Source organism: Sinohyriopsis cumingii, unplaced genomic scaffold (assembly GCF_028554795.1).
Source record: "Sinohyriopsis cumingii isolate HCF-2022 unplaced genomic scaffold, ASM2855479v2 utg001727l, whole genome shotgun sequence".
In the NCBI taxonomy this organism is placed as follows: Eukaryota; Metazoa; Mollusca; class Bivalvia; order Unionida; family Unionidae; genus Sinohyriopsis; species Sinohyriopsis cumingii.
In genome coordinates this window covers 177,015-190,041 of record NW_028316040.1, presented here as the reverse complement: position 1 = coordinate 190,041, position 13,027 = coordinate 177,015, and the positions used below count along the sequence as shown (strand labels likewise).

At 39.4% G+C, this 13,027-nt stretch overlaps 1 protein-coding gene across 3 annotated transcripts in view; it reads right to left on the bottom strand.

The window, feature by feature from the left end:
- Positions 1-13,027, bottom strand: part of LOC149771685 (vacuolar protein sorting-associated protein 33A-like) — a 102,904-nt gene that overhangs the window by 25,532 nt on the left and 64,345 nt on the right. The window lies entirely within an intron of this gene.

The following is a 13,027-nucleotide window of genomic DNA, read 5'->3' as shown; positions in this document are numbered from 1 at the left end:
GGCAATTTGACAGGATCCTGCCACTTGCATATCTTTTTTGATGTTATATATGTAGAAAGAAATATGTTTTCCATATAAATGGCTAAGATTACAGATATCAAGTTCCAAAATGGCCATTTGCTGGACATTTTCTATCACAACTCAGCATGTTGGACATGGAGGAATGCTGCCTATATTATGTAATGCAATTATTCCATTATGCTTCCATTTATTTAATAAACAGTCCACAGCCATGCTGCATAATATAATGGCAATGTGAAATCACTAATTACTATCACAATTTTTCAATTGAATGATTACTTCCAGCCACTCCTGCCTTTTAGTGATGCCACGGTTCATCATTTTGATGTGTACCATTGTGTCAGTACAGGACTTTTATAGAAAACATGTCTCTAGCCTATATTAAAACCTGAGACAAAATCTAATCAATCCATCTATACTTAAGCAGCAGGGAAGTTCTACAGACCAGACCCCCAGACCAAAATAAAGCTTCCTACGAGAACTTTCTCCGTAGAAGCCTCAGATTTCAAAAATAAGCCTTCCTGCGAAAAATAATTTGCGTAAATTTGTCACCGATTGCAATTTTTGTGTGCAAAAATCATTGATTTTGGACAGCAATTTTGGGGGGGGGGGGGTAGGAGAAATTTATTCCATCGATGAAGTTTGCGAAGATTTGGCTGCCTTTTCATGAATAAATTTGATCGAGACCGATTCGATATCTACTACGCGGATCATGAAGATTAATCGTGATGAAACCATGCGGTATTGCCTGAGCGCGGCTGAAGAAATTTTTAAATTTGTTTATGTCCATATCGCCGTTGCACCAAGTCTGATGAATATTTCTCAACGTGTGAGTATCGACGCCATTGAACACCGATAAGATATTACAATTGTCCCTAATTACCTTTGGAATTTGCGTATATCGCTGCGTCACGTAAATCACATCGGTGTTCTTGTGTCGGCCACGCAAGAATATCCTAGCCGGATTAGTTTGCTTATCCAGCATAACATCATCGAATACGACAAGATTATTAATATCGCCATCTAAATTTTCCACGGATGGGGTTTCATTGATGTCTGTGATGAATTCGATTGTGCCTTCGTCGGTATTGTCACTGAATTCCTTTAGCACTTGATAACATCGCTGATCATCAACAGACGGTGCAACCAAATACAATTTGTCCCATTTTAGCCATCGCATTATCAAATTTAGCAACAATTGAGTCTTTCCAGAACCAGACGGGCCAATAATTATCATCCTTATCGAATTCGGTAATACCGCGTTGTGTTTCGCTTGCTCGCGTTTCTTCGTGGCGGAAAAATCAATTACATTCATGTTACTAGAATACATGGATCTATATTGTGTTAAGTGTCGCACGCGCACAGCTACGATAAATCCAACCGAAATCGTCACACGCAATAACAGGAACGCAATTGCAGGAGAATGCGAAGTTTGTAAGACACGCAAGTTTAAATTTGTAAAAAAAAAAATAGAAGAACCGGAGGAGACATTGCCGCCTTCTTGTCAAATCTACCCGGAACTCCTTGGGCGAAATATCCCGGAGAAAAGCATCTGCCAGGATACAATTACTGCGGACCCGGCACAAGGCTCGATATAAGACTCAACGATAATAATCAACCAAATCCCGGCGAAGATCCAGTAAACGCTATCGATAACGCGTGTTACTATCACGATCTTGCGTATCGTAGCGGGGATTTACAACAAAGACATCTCGCTGATATTAGGCTAATTCATGCAATAGACGCGATTCCTGACAAAAGTTTCAAAGAAAAATTGGCAACTTGGTTGATAAAAGGCGCAATGAAAGGTAAATTAGTACTCGGCGCTGGTAAATAATAATGGAGCAAATATATTATTCTCCGCGAGGTTTTTGGCGAGGAAAATCAGCAATAGCCAAACTCGCCAAGGCCGCTAAAGTAAAACAATCCGTTGCTAAATCGTGGCTATCGAAACAGGCAGTCTGGCAAATTTATCTTCCTCCACCTAAGAAAATACCGTACGCGAGTTTCTCTGTCAGCGTCCCTAATGAAGTTCATCAGGCTGATTTAATGTTTCTTCCTCATGATACCGTTGACGGAGTCACATACAAGTATGTGTTGACGGTTGTTGATATCGCTAGCAGATACAAGGAAGCGGAACCGTTATCGAATAAAACAGCAACAGAGATTGCTAAGGCGTTTAGCGAAATTTATTCACGATCTCCATTAACATGGCCGAAGCTTCTCCAGGTTGATCCAGGTCGAGAATTTCTTGGCGCGGTTACTTCACTGATGAAAAAGAACAACGTGAAAATCCGACGCGGTATTGTAGGTGTTCATCACAATCAAGCTATCGTCGAAAGATTCAATAAAACGCTCGCGGAAAGATTATTCGGATATCAGTACGCGCGCAAATTTATTCAGGATAATCGATCTCATGATTGGGTATCAAGATTACCTCACGTGATTAACGCGTTAAATAACGAAGTAACTCGAACAATAGCAATGAAACCCTCAATTGCGATTACAAGATCGAAAATACCCCTAAAGCGAGATTCCGCAATTCCGCCTGTGCTAGGTAGCGTCACGGTCAGGTATTTATATAAAGAAGGCGAGGCCGAAGGAGGAAGAAAAAGAGCAACTGATCCAACCTGGAGCGTAACAACACACAAAATATCCGCCGTAACAAGATCGTCAGGGAGACCAGCAATTTATTTCCTAGATTCACTAGCGCCACAACGCGGATTTACCAAGGAGGAATTACAAATAATACCGAAAGATACTCAACTACCGCCAGCGTCATTAATGTGAAACCGAATTCTACCTAACTGAGATAATTTTCTTACTCTTGACACGGCTAAATACACTAAATTTGACCAGGAAATTCTATCATCGACGATCCAAACTTGGCCATCCACGGTTAATCCCTGCGATGAGTGTATCGTTGTTGCGTAGCCTAATTTCCATGGTGATCTTTCTTCGTTTATCGCGTCATTAACAAGATTAATATCAACAAGAATAATATCGTTCAGTACCAAAATCTTTTCCTCTCCGCAGGGTAAGGTAACACTAATATTTTGTTTTCTGGTATCAGCGGGCCTGTAACATAATGGCACCTGTAATGTTGGAAATTTCTCGCAATGAAGTTTGAATAATTTTTCCTGAATAACATCACGAACAATTTTCCTACTAGCAACGATCAGATGATCGGGACGCCATAAATTTAGAAAAATATCCATCGGAGTCTCGTCAATTATTTTTCTCATCACATCGCATTGAATTTTATTCGGTTGTAATCGAATTAATTTCTTAAATTCAGTCAGTAAAATATCATCGGATCTATAATCGGCGTTGATTTCCTCATAATAGTCAACAAAGTTCCTGAGCCATTCGTGAGGAGATTCACCATCAATCGGATCAGGTTGGCCATGATCTCCGCACGTTATCACGGCTGTATTTTTCTCCTCCAGCCAGGTTAGGAACGATTTTAATACAACTAAATTTACTGTGCAAATTTCATCAAATATTATGATCTTGTTGATATATTTATTTCCCATACGAGCCGAATCCCATAATCCACCGCTGTATTTGAAATAACTATGATACGTACCAGAATCAACGCCGCGTTGCCTTATTTCTCGCGCTAATCTGTGAGTTGGAGTCAACACTATCATATCAGATTTCGCAAATAAATTTATCGCTCGCGTTGTTTTACCGCTACCGCCAGGTCCATTTAGGTAAACGAATTTGTTACGTGAAATCGGGTCAAATGCGGATGCAGCCGTCGATATTTCCTCAAATTTATCTCGATGAAATTTATCGCAATCTTCGACATCGGCGTCCTCACAGTAATCTAGGATATCCTCGTTTTTTATCCTCCAAGTGCCCCAAGAGCCATCGGAGATTAAATTCTCCAGCCTATACTGATATTTCTTATCGATATAAAACGAGTCCGTTGCGACCCTTACCGCGATATCAGAAAATTTATTTATCATCGACAGTAAATTTATACTCACATAAGCGAGCATCGATGATCTCAAATGCGTATACTGCGCTGATTCTCCGTCGAGATAGCTAATTACGGTACCTAATTTTTCTCCGTCAATAATAATATTCTCTCTGTTGCAGAATATTCCTCGCGACACTGTATCGGCTATAATAAAGTCCATCTCGGCATCGTTGATAAACAATCTAGCGTGTCGGTGTTTATGATCAACGGATCCTCCTTGAGTAAATTTGCCAATTATTTTTCTTCCGATATCTTTCGCGTTTTCACAATCCGTCGGCAACCACACTTCAGTTTGTTTCCTGTATGATATAATCGCCTCACTCACCGTCAATGATATTAACATTGACGAATCCAGCATATACCTCAACAACACAATAGGGACCCATCTGCGTTGAGATAAATGCCGACCAAACCAAATATAACAAATTTTATGTAAATTTTCAGCAAATTCGAATGAGGTAACATAAGCGAATCCGGTCATGACAAAATCTGGCAACGGTCCGTTAATTGCCACTCTCGTCATCTCGCTGGTGGGATGGCCAAATTTAGCAAAATAATCCGCACAATCGCCATATCCAAGGAAACTTCCAGGATAGCACGCGCTCATATCAACGGAGATCATATCTTCGAAGTAATATTTGGTATTCCACAATCCGCCATGGCCGTATTCGATACAGCTAAGTTGAATATCAGCGAGGTATTCGTTTCTCGTAGGTTTCCACGAATTTCTTTCTCTGGCAGCATGAGCGGCAACAGACGGAACAGTAAAACAATTTGTTAGTAACTGATCGGGATTTGACGAATATTTCACCGCGATATTTTTCATAGATTCATGTAACTTTTCATCACGGTAAATATCTCCTCGCGGCAATATAAATTGATCATATTTTTCTTCGCTCGAAAATAACCAAACTGATATCGGATCAGATGCGGCTAATATTTTGATATATCGGAACATGGCATCGGAATTGTCCTTCGCAGAAAATTCCGTAGAATTTTCAACGGGATAAAATTTAACAGCACGATTTCGCGGGAATATCATTACCGACTGCGACCACACATGTGAATTATGATCAACAATCTCGATTGGTACTCCTCGAGATTTATATGGCGACGAATATAATATTTCTCCCGATAGCGTTTTCACCGTGATAGGAAATTTAAGTTTCTTGCTCAACACAGCAACATCGTCAATCGATGCGCCATCAACAACTGTCTTCGCCCATGAATTAATTTTATCCAGCCTCAACTGGGTCAGACCAGATCCACGACGAGCGTTTTTCATGTGCTCGATAACGCGCTCAGCCACGCAGTTTATCATCGGTGATTCTTTCATCGCAGGTAGATTTTTCACATCCGGGTTGTTATTTAACCGATAAATTCCATAGACAACAGCGCTAGATGGGTACGCCCTGGCATAATAAGGACCATCGATTCCCAATAATAATCCCGGCTTCGAATTTTTATCAAGAATAACATTTTTCTTACAACCACGCACGGGATCTCGTTTATCGCGAATAATCCAAGTGTCGTCAGGCATTTGTGCAATAAATTTTATCCCAAAGATAAATCGCTCTTCCTTGTGTTCGAATTTTATATGCTCGATTATCTTCTTGGCCCGTTCCAGATTCATCGTAGCATCAACAGAGTTCGTTTTCCATGTCGACCAAGTGTGAATCGCTCCATCATCGAAAAATTCTTTTTTGGCACGATCAACCTCAGGAATGATATATTCTGCCTCATCAAGATCAAATGTATCCATTATTATATTTTAGACAAATGTTTAAATTATATAATGCAATGCAAATGGATACCAATCGGATCAACAAAATCATGTGACAAATCCTGCAGAGGCGATTATTGTGGTGCTCATATATACGCAATTCGACGAGGCAGTAAAGGACCACAACGTTGCTTAGTTTGCCAAGTTGGCACGCGAGGAAAAACTCGATTGTGTCTGGCTTGTGGAGGGAAAAATTATCGGGAATTGCTCAGATATTACAAAAAAAGATCCTCGTCGGTGATAACATGCGAAGAGGATTACATTAATCGATTCAAGGCAAATTATGATTTAAACAAACAGAATATTGTATATGGAAATGAAATCGACGATTCCTGCAATGAAAATCACGCACGAGTATAGATCTCATCCAACTATCGAGGGTTACGAGGCTTCATCGGATGGTATTGTCAGAAATATCAAAACGAAGAAAAATGTTGGTAATGTTAGTAATACTGGTTATTTGATATGTAACTTCAGTAATAATGGGAGAAGAGGTATAAATTATCTTTCTCACAGATTTATATTCGAGTGTTTCCATGGACTCATCAAGAATAATTTGGTCATTGACCATATCGACGGAAACAAACTCAATAATAAACTATCCAATCTACGCGCGGTAACTCCGAGTGAAAATTGTATATATGGTAATACTGGCAAACATCCGAAATATGCCAGGGCGGTCAAATCGATAAATCAGGAAACGGGCGAGGAGATGATATTCGAATCGATGAGCGCCGCTGCAAAATATTATAGTATTCGTCCAGCATCGGTGCGACAAGTGGCAGAGGGAATTCAACATGCGTCATTTTCATATGATATCGGCACTTGGATCAAATTTTATTATATACCAATAATATTCGATTCGGAAAGCGACGAAGAATAATTAAATATTACAAAATTAATATAACATGGACGAGGAAAATATAAGCAATATTATCGAAGCTATCGATGACCTGAGAAAAAAAAATATAAATCTTCCCTCGGAGTTGGACACGAATAAAATCCGATCCGAATTCGAGACGATTGTTCAGGGGAAACTTGAATACAAATACACGCTACCATCCGAATACAAATTAATAAAGAAAATTCAGATTGCGATGTATCAATCACTTGCGACAGTCAGCGATGATCGCATCGAGGATTTTGTTAAATTATCGACGCTAGTGGAGAAAGCTAGATTGATTTTATCAGAAGCATACGAATCAAAAAAAATTACAAGCTCGCGCATCAGACAACTGAAAAAACTTGTCGATGAGAGCAAGGCCAAGGAAATATCCTCCTGAATATTTCCGCAAACAAAAAAAAACAAAAATTAAAAAAATATATTAATTTTGAAAATTTCCCTGGATTTTATTTATTTTTTTGGCTTGTTTTTCCCCGTGGACAGATTTACGATTTTACTAGTAGATTGATACTAACAGTTTCCCCGCGGATATCAAGCAAATTTCCTTTCTGGTCCGTTAGTTTGAAATTTATCTTCGACAACAATCGATTATGACATTTTAGGTAAAACGGATTCACCGGCTCTTTTATTATCAAATAACCAGGAGAAGCGCTAGGTGAAAACGAATACAAGATAAATCCCTGTTGCGCCTGATTTGACACAGACGAATCCACGTTGTAGCTGCCCTCGACAACATCCGCGTGAAGATAAATCGCGATAACTTCCGTTATATTAACGATACCTGGCGAGATATGCCGCCCGCCCTTGGTCGGATCATTATCGTGTCTGAGAAACAGCGCCAATTGTTTTTTCTCTTCCCATGCGGCGTGTAATTTCGGAAATAACTCATCGATGGTATCAGTGACTGATTTTCTTAGTTTATCAACATCATAACCGGGAAATTTGAAATTTGGTAATGTCTCCGTGGTTAATTTATGTAATGTCACAAATTTTTTCTTATTACCTGAGTTTTTGATCAATGTGTGGCCGTAGAAATTAAACCCAGCTGATATATTGTCGATGATAGCCCTAATGAACATACCGTGATAATATTCAAGATCGTTCGCGAGTCCATTTAAATATTTCACATATTTGGAAATTAATTCACATGAAATTGATTTATCTGAGATACATTCGTTGAATAATGTTCTCACGTGAGATAGATACATTTTATGTTCCGCGTTAAATTCGTCGATAGTTTTTTTTATATAATCGCCGTATATTATGGTCGGGTGCTTATTTGCACCGATATAGACGATTTGTGTATCCGAGGGTGTGGAGGGGACGGACATAAATGTTATCGATTCCTCATCAACGGAAGTAAAGGCGATTATTATTTTGCCGGATTTATGTTGATTAATGAAATCAATAGCTGCACTGACTCGATCCAAGTGATATGAGAGAACTTCATACGATACCTCGTCCGTGGTAAAGTCGGATTTTTTTGGTTCGGGTTGCCTTGATGAATCCTTCGAGGTAAATCCTGGAGTTGTATCGGGGGATGTTTCCAGGAGTGGAATTTCAGGCCAACCTAATATGGTCCTAATCGATGATTGGTAAATATCTACCATATATGGTGATTTCACTTCTATCATCGATGATAGCGTTGGTTCGTGCGCAGATATCTTTATTCCCGGAGTAGCATCGCCGGTTATATTTGATATTCTGGTGGTAAATTCCTTATCCAGCTGATCAATTTCGTAACTGCCTGTTGGTATACCAACATGTATCCAATCAGGTGTTCCATCGGATTTGTTTTTGTTGGCAAAAACAAGTGAATTATTTGACAATAATTTACCGAATGACGTCGATCTAACATTAGGCCAACTGTTGTAGACACGCAATTGTGTTAACGCAATTTCTTTGACGCTGATTGGTGTTGGAAAATTAATGCTAAATTCAGGTTTGGTTGAGCTTAATGATATTAGTGTTGTTGTCGGCGGTGTCGTGTTTGTCACGATCTGAGCTAGTTCGGACATTATTAATATTCATTTGTTCAATCTCCGAGTAAATACTTATCATTGCCGAAAATTCTAGATCGGAGATAACGCCATCATTGAGACTCTCCGAAAGCAGCGATGATAATCTCGAATACGCGTCGTTGACCTTGGATAGTTTATTCTTGTACAATGATAACTTTTCACTCGTGCACGAGGAGATTTTTTTTGCGATGATATTGAGAACACCAGCGATTGTTGTTGTCGACGAGATTATTATCGTTGCAACGATTGGCGCTATTGTTGTTACCGCGGATAAAATTATTCCAGCACCAGCGACTACCGCAGATACCGCGTACACAGCGACGTCAATGATAACTAATCTACACTGGTATTTTTTTATTTTTATCTGATACTCGTCTAGGAGTTTTTTTAGCGAATCCTGCCATGACCTCGCCTGATTGTAACGGTAGTCAGATGCGGTCATTTATTAATCTACGATAACAATTACGGATAATATGGCGTATGTTCGTATAAAAATTCGAAAATTACAGAATAATACACTGATCTCATGGTGGTTCTGTCTGGCGGTTCTAGCGTGAATGTTGTTTTGCTATATTCACTTAACGAAATAATAATAAAAAATCCAGGGCAGAGTTCATAAATTTTATTATTCTGATCCGGTTGTACCTTAAATTTTATATCGGAGATAATATGTACTCGATATGTGCCAGCAATTGGCGCGGTAAAGCTAAATGTGTTATTCTCGGGTGTCCAGATAAAATCATTTATGGTTAACACAAATGTTAGATTGTATCGCAAAATTCTGTCTATCAATTTATTTGTCACATATAATTTCTCCAATCTTGGGATATCCAACGATGATATTTTTGTGTTAATATCGTTAATTTTTTTAGTCGCATTGATAAGATCCCCGCTCAATTTTGATACTTCACCGAGGTAAATGAATCCGTCGACCTTTTCATTCACTAATGCGCGTACCACGTTAATTTCATCGTTAATTTTAGTAATATCCTCGTCGATTTTTCTTGTTTTCTCACTGAGGTCGTTATGTGATGTTCTATCGGTTTTTTGAAATATTAATGCGCGTGCCGATTCAATATCTTTGTTGATTTGGGCGATATCTTCGTTGATTTTCTTTGTTTTCTCGATGAGGTCGTCGATTGATGTTTTATCGATTTTCTGACCCATCGCGGTATTTATTTTGGTAATATCTTCGTTTATTTTCTTTGTTTTCTCGATGAGATCGCTGTGTGATGTTCTATCGGCTTTTTGAAATATTAATGCACGTGCCGATTCAATCTCTCTGTTGATTTGGGCAATATCTTCGTTTATTTTTCTTGTTTTCTCGATGAGATCGCTGTGTGTAGTTGAGGAAGTTTCGATGAATTTTTTTATATCCTCATCGAGTTTTTTATTGAGATTTTTTGATGTATCGTCTAGTTTTTTAAGATCGTTAGTTAGCTTGGTAAATCTTTTTATCATTCTGTCCTGAAGATCGTCGTGTAATGCTTTATCGGCCTTTAGAAGCATCGCCGCTGATAGCTCTTTGTCGGATTTTTCTACATCCGCGATATTAGCCTTTAGTGGCAATACCGCTAATAGATCAGTAATATCAGCTATAGATTTCAACACTAATTCTGATTGACGAGTAAACTGACTAATATGATCATTATATTCTTCTCGCTTGATTATATCAGTTATTTTCACGTTGCTGGTTTGTAATCTTCCTTCGGTATTTTGAAAAACAGCAACTTCGCCAGGGTCCACCTCTGACAGCGATAGAAGATTGTTAATATCGCTCTTGGTTGCGAACTTTGATAGATCGACGTCAGTCACTTCTGCTTTTTCCTTCCTGTAGATAAATCTACCGTAAATATCAACCATGATATTTATCTATGACATATTCAAATACAATTTTATGATACGGACCGGATGATTTTGAAATTGCATCGAGGACGTTAATTGATTCAGGGCCGCATATTGGTGGATCCGCTAATGTCTGCGTTGGAAGTGTCGAATACCAAACCGGAAGTTTCAGCGAAGACACATAGTTGATAAATTCATTTGGCGGTGCTAATCCGTACGAATCAAAATAAACGACTTCGCGAGGATTAATCGCGTAGGCAACCCAGTGTGTGCCAGGGCCGGTATTTTTATCGAGATTAATTATTCCTGTCTCGGTAGAGTTTGGTTTGTCTGGTAGTTGATCTCGCATAAATACACCTCTGAAAAATTTTATTTTTTTATTCTTTGTTTCGCTAAGTAAATCTAAATTTGAATAGGCCGTGCTAATCTTAGGCCGGATCCGTATGGGGGGCGTCTTAGATAAAGGCCGTTCCCCTTTTTTTTACTGTATCTTCCTCCGGTAAATTTTCGCATTACTGTGGAGCCTAATTCAGAACCTAAACCTCCGAGCGCGCCTAATCCGAATGCCTTTCCAATCGCCGGAAGAGCCATTTTCGCTAGCCCCAATAGAGCAGCAGGGAAAATACCGCCTGTTTTGACCATATCTCTGATGGCGCCTATGGAAAGGCTCACATGAACGCCAGAATTTGCTGATTTGGCCTTGGTAAATCGTTCACGTTGACCTCTAGTTAGCGACAGTTTGTTAGGCCCACCGTGAATCTGATCGTTTTTCAGTGTTAATTTCATACCGCATCGCTTTGATATCGCTGTTTGGAGTTTTTTCATCTGACCTGGGGTCAGAGTTACACTGACGTGTTCGTATGGCATATTAATAATCGCTTAATCTAAATTTGGAATTTGTCACATGTTCTCGACTGGAGCATCGATGACTCTCATTCTGCCGCTGATTCCTTCCAGTATCATTGTTCTATCGCTGAGGATTACCGCGATGGCTCTTGCTACTTGTCCACCTGTGTCAATTCTGGCTTTGAAATGGATATCAACGACGGATTGTTTTACCAAATCGAGATGCTCCAGGGAAAAGTAATAGATAGGATAGCGAGTATTAAAATCCAACTGTGATATTTGCAATCCGGTATCGATATTTTGATCGCGGCCCATGAAACTTAGCAATCGATGATACGCGCGGGCAGTCGAATAGTTGTCAAAATTAATTGATATTTCCTCCGATGGTTCTTGCTGGCCGTTTATCCTTAGTGAAACGTTTGTTGCATCGAATCTATCGAATATCATGTGACTGCGATTTTGATTATATCTATCTGCGTTTTGGAGAACAACGAAGATGTGCCTAGGTGCCGAAACGCCTTGTTGTGACGCAATTCTCCAGGTAAATATTCCGTTGATATTAACATCGCAGGAGTCCGTCATCGTTGTCAACCAGGATATGACGGATTTTCCGCCTTGATTCATGAATGATAATAATTTTTCTTCCTCGAGCATCGATGGAGTTATCGCTGGCATCCACAAGGTAAATTTTTCAAGGACCACCTTACCAATATTAACATCAAATGCGCTCACTTCTCTCCAGATAGCTCTGTTATTACCTTCAGGGTCTCGAATAAAAGTCATCGTGTGTTTTGCCCCGTAAATAACTTTTCTGAAATGTCTGCAAAATCCAAAAATGTGAGATAGCGGAATTGCACAGGAGAATCTTCGTTCATCGACAGTCAGCATAGCTCTCCGCGTGGCAAATCCGAGGTTATAATCGACATTGGAGCCAACTATTATATCCTCAAAAGCAGCAACAACAGCAGGAGGAACAGCGCGATCAACAGGTTGTCTTTTTTCATAAAAGGTAGAATCAGGAAAGTCGGAATTATCCTTGGCGAACATCATACTAGGACCGGCTGATCTGGTAAAATCATCCGAGTACCTGGCTAGGCCTATAATCGTCGTTGCTACATCAACGTTGTCCGTAATTGATTCGATCTCTCTTCCGTCAATCATGTAAGTGGCGCTCTTGAATAAAGCCATGATACCATTGTTAACGAATCCGACTTGAAAATCTCTTTCATAATTGGTATCGTTTGTCCTAACAATTTTACCAACAACTTCGATATACGCCTCAGATGGAAGAAAATATCTTGTTGTATCGTGAACTTGAATTTCCAAGCGATTATTCATATTCGGTGTCACTGCTTCGTACGAGAAATACTGGAAATCCCGCACGGATGTGTCTCTACCTACAGGCTCGTCCATGTCAAACACTTCATTTGACACTTGTGCGAACATTTATTATTAAGAATATCATCTAAAACGAAGACCGCTGCCTGAAATGAAGCTTGTATTTGCTAGATTTGTCTTAGCAACTTTATTTGCTAGATTTGTCTTAGCAATTTCCTTTGCTAGATTTATGTTAGCAACTTCATTTGCAAGATTTGTATTTGCAATTTCCTGCGCTATAT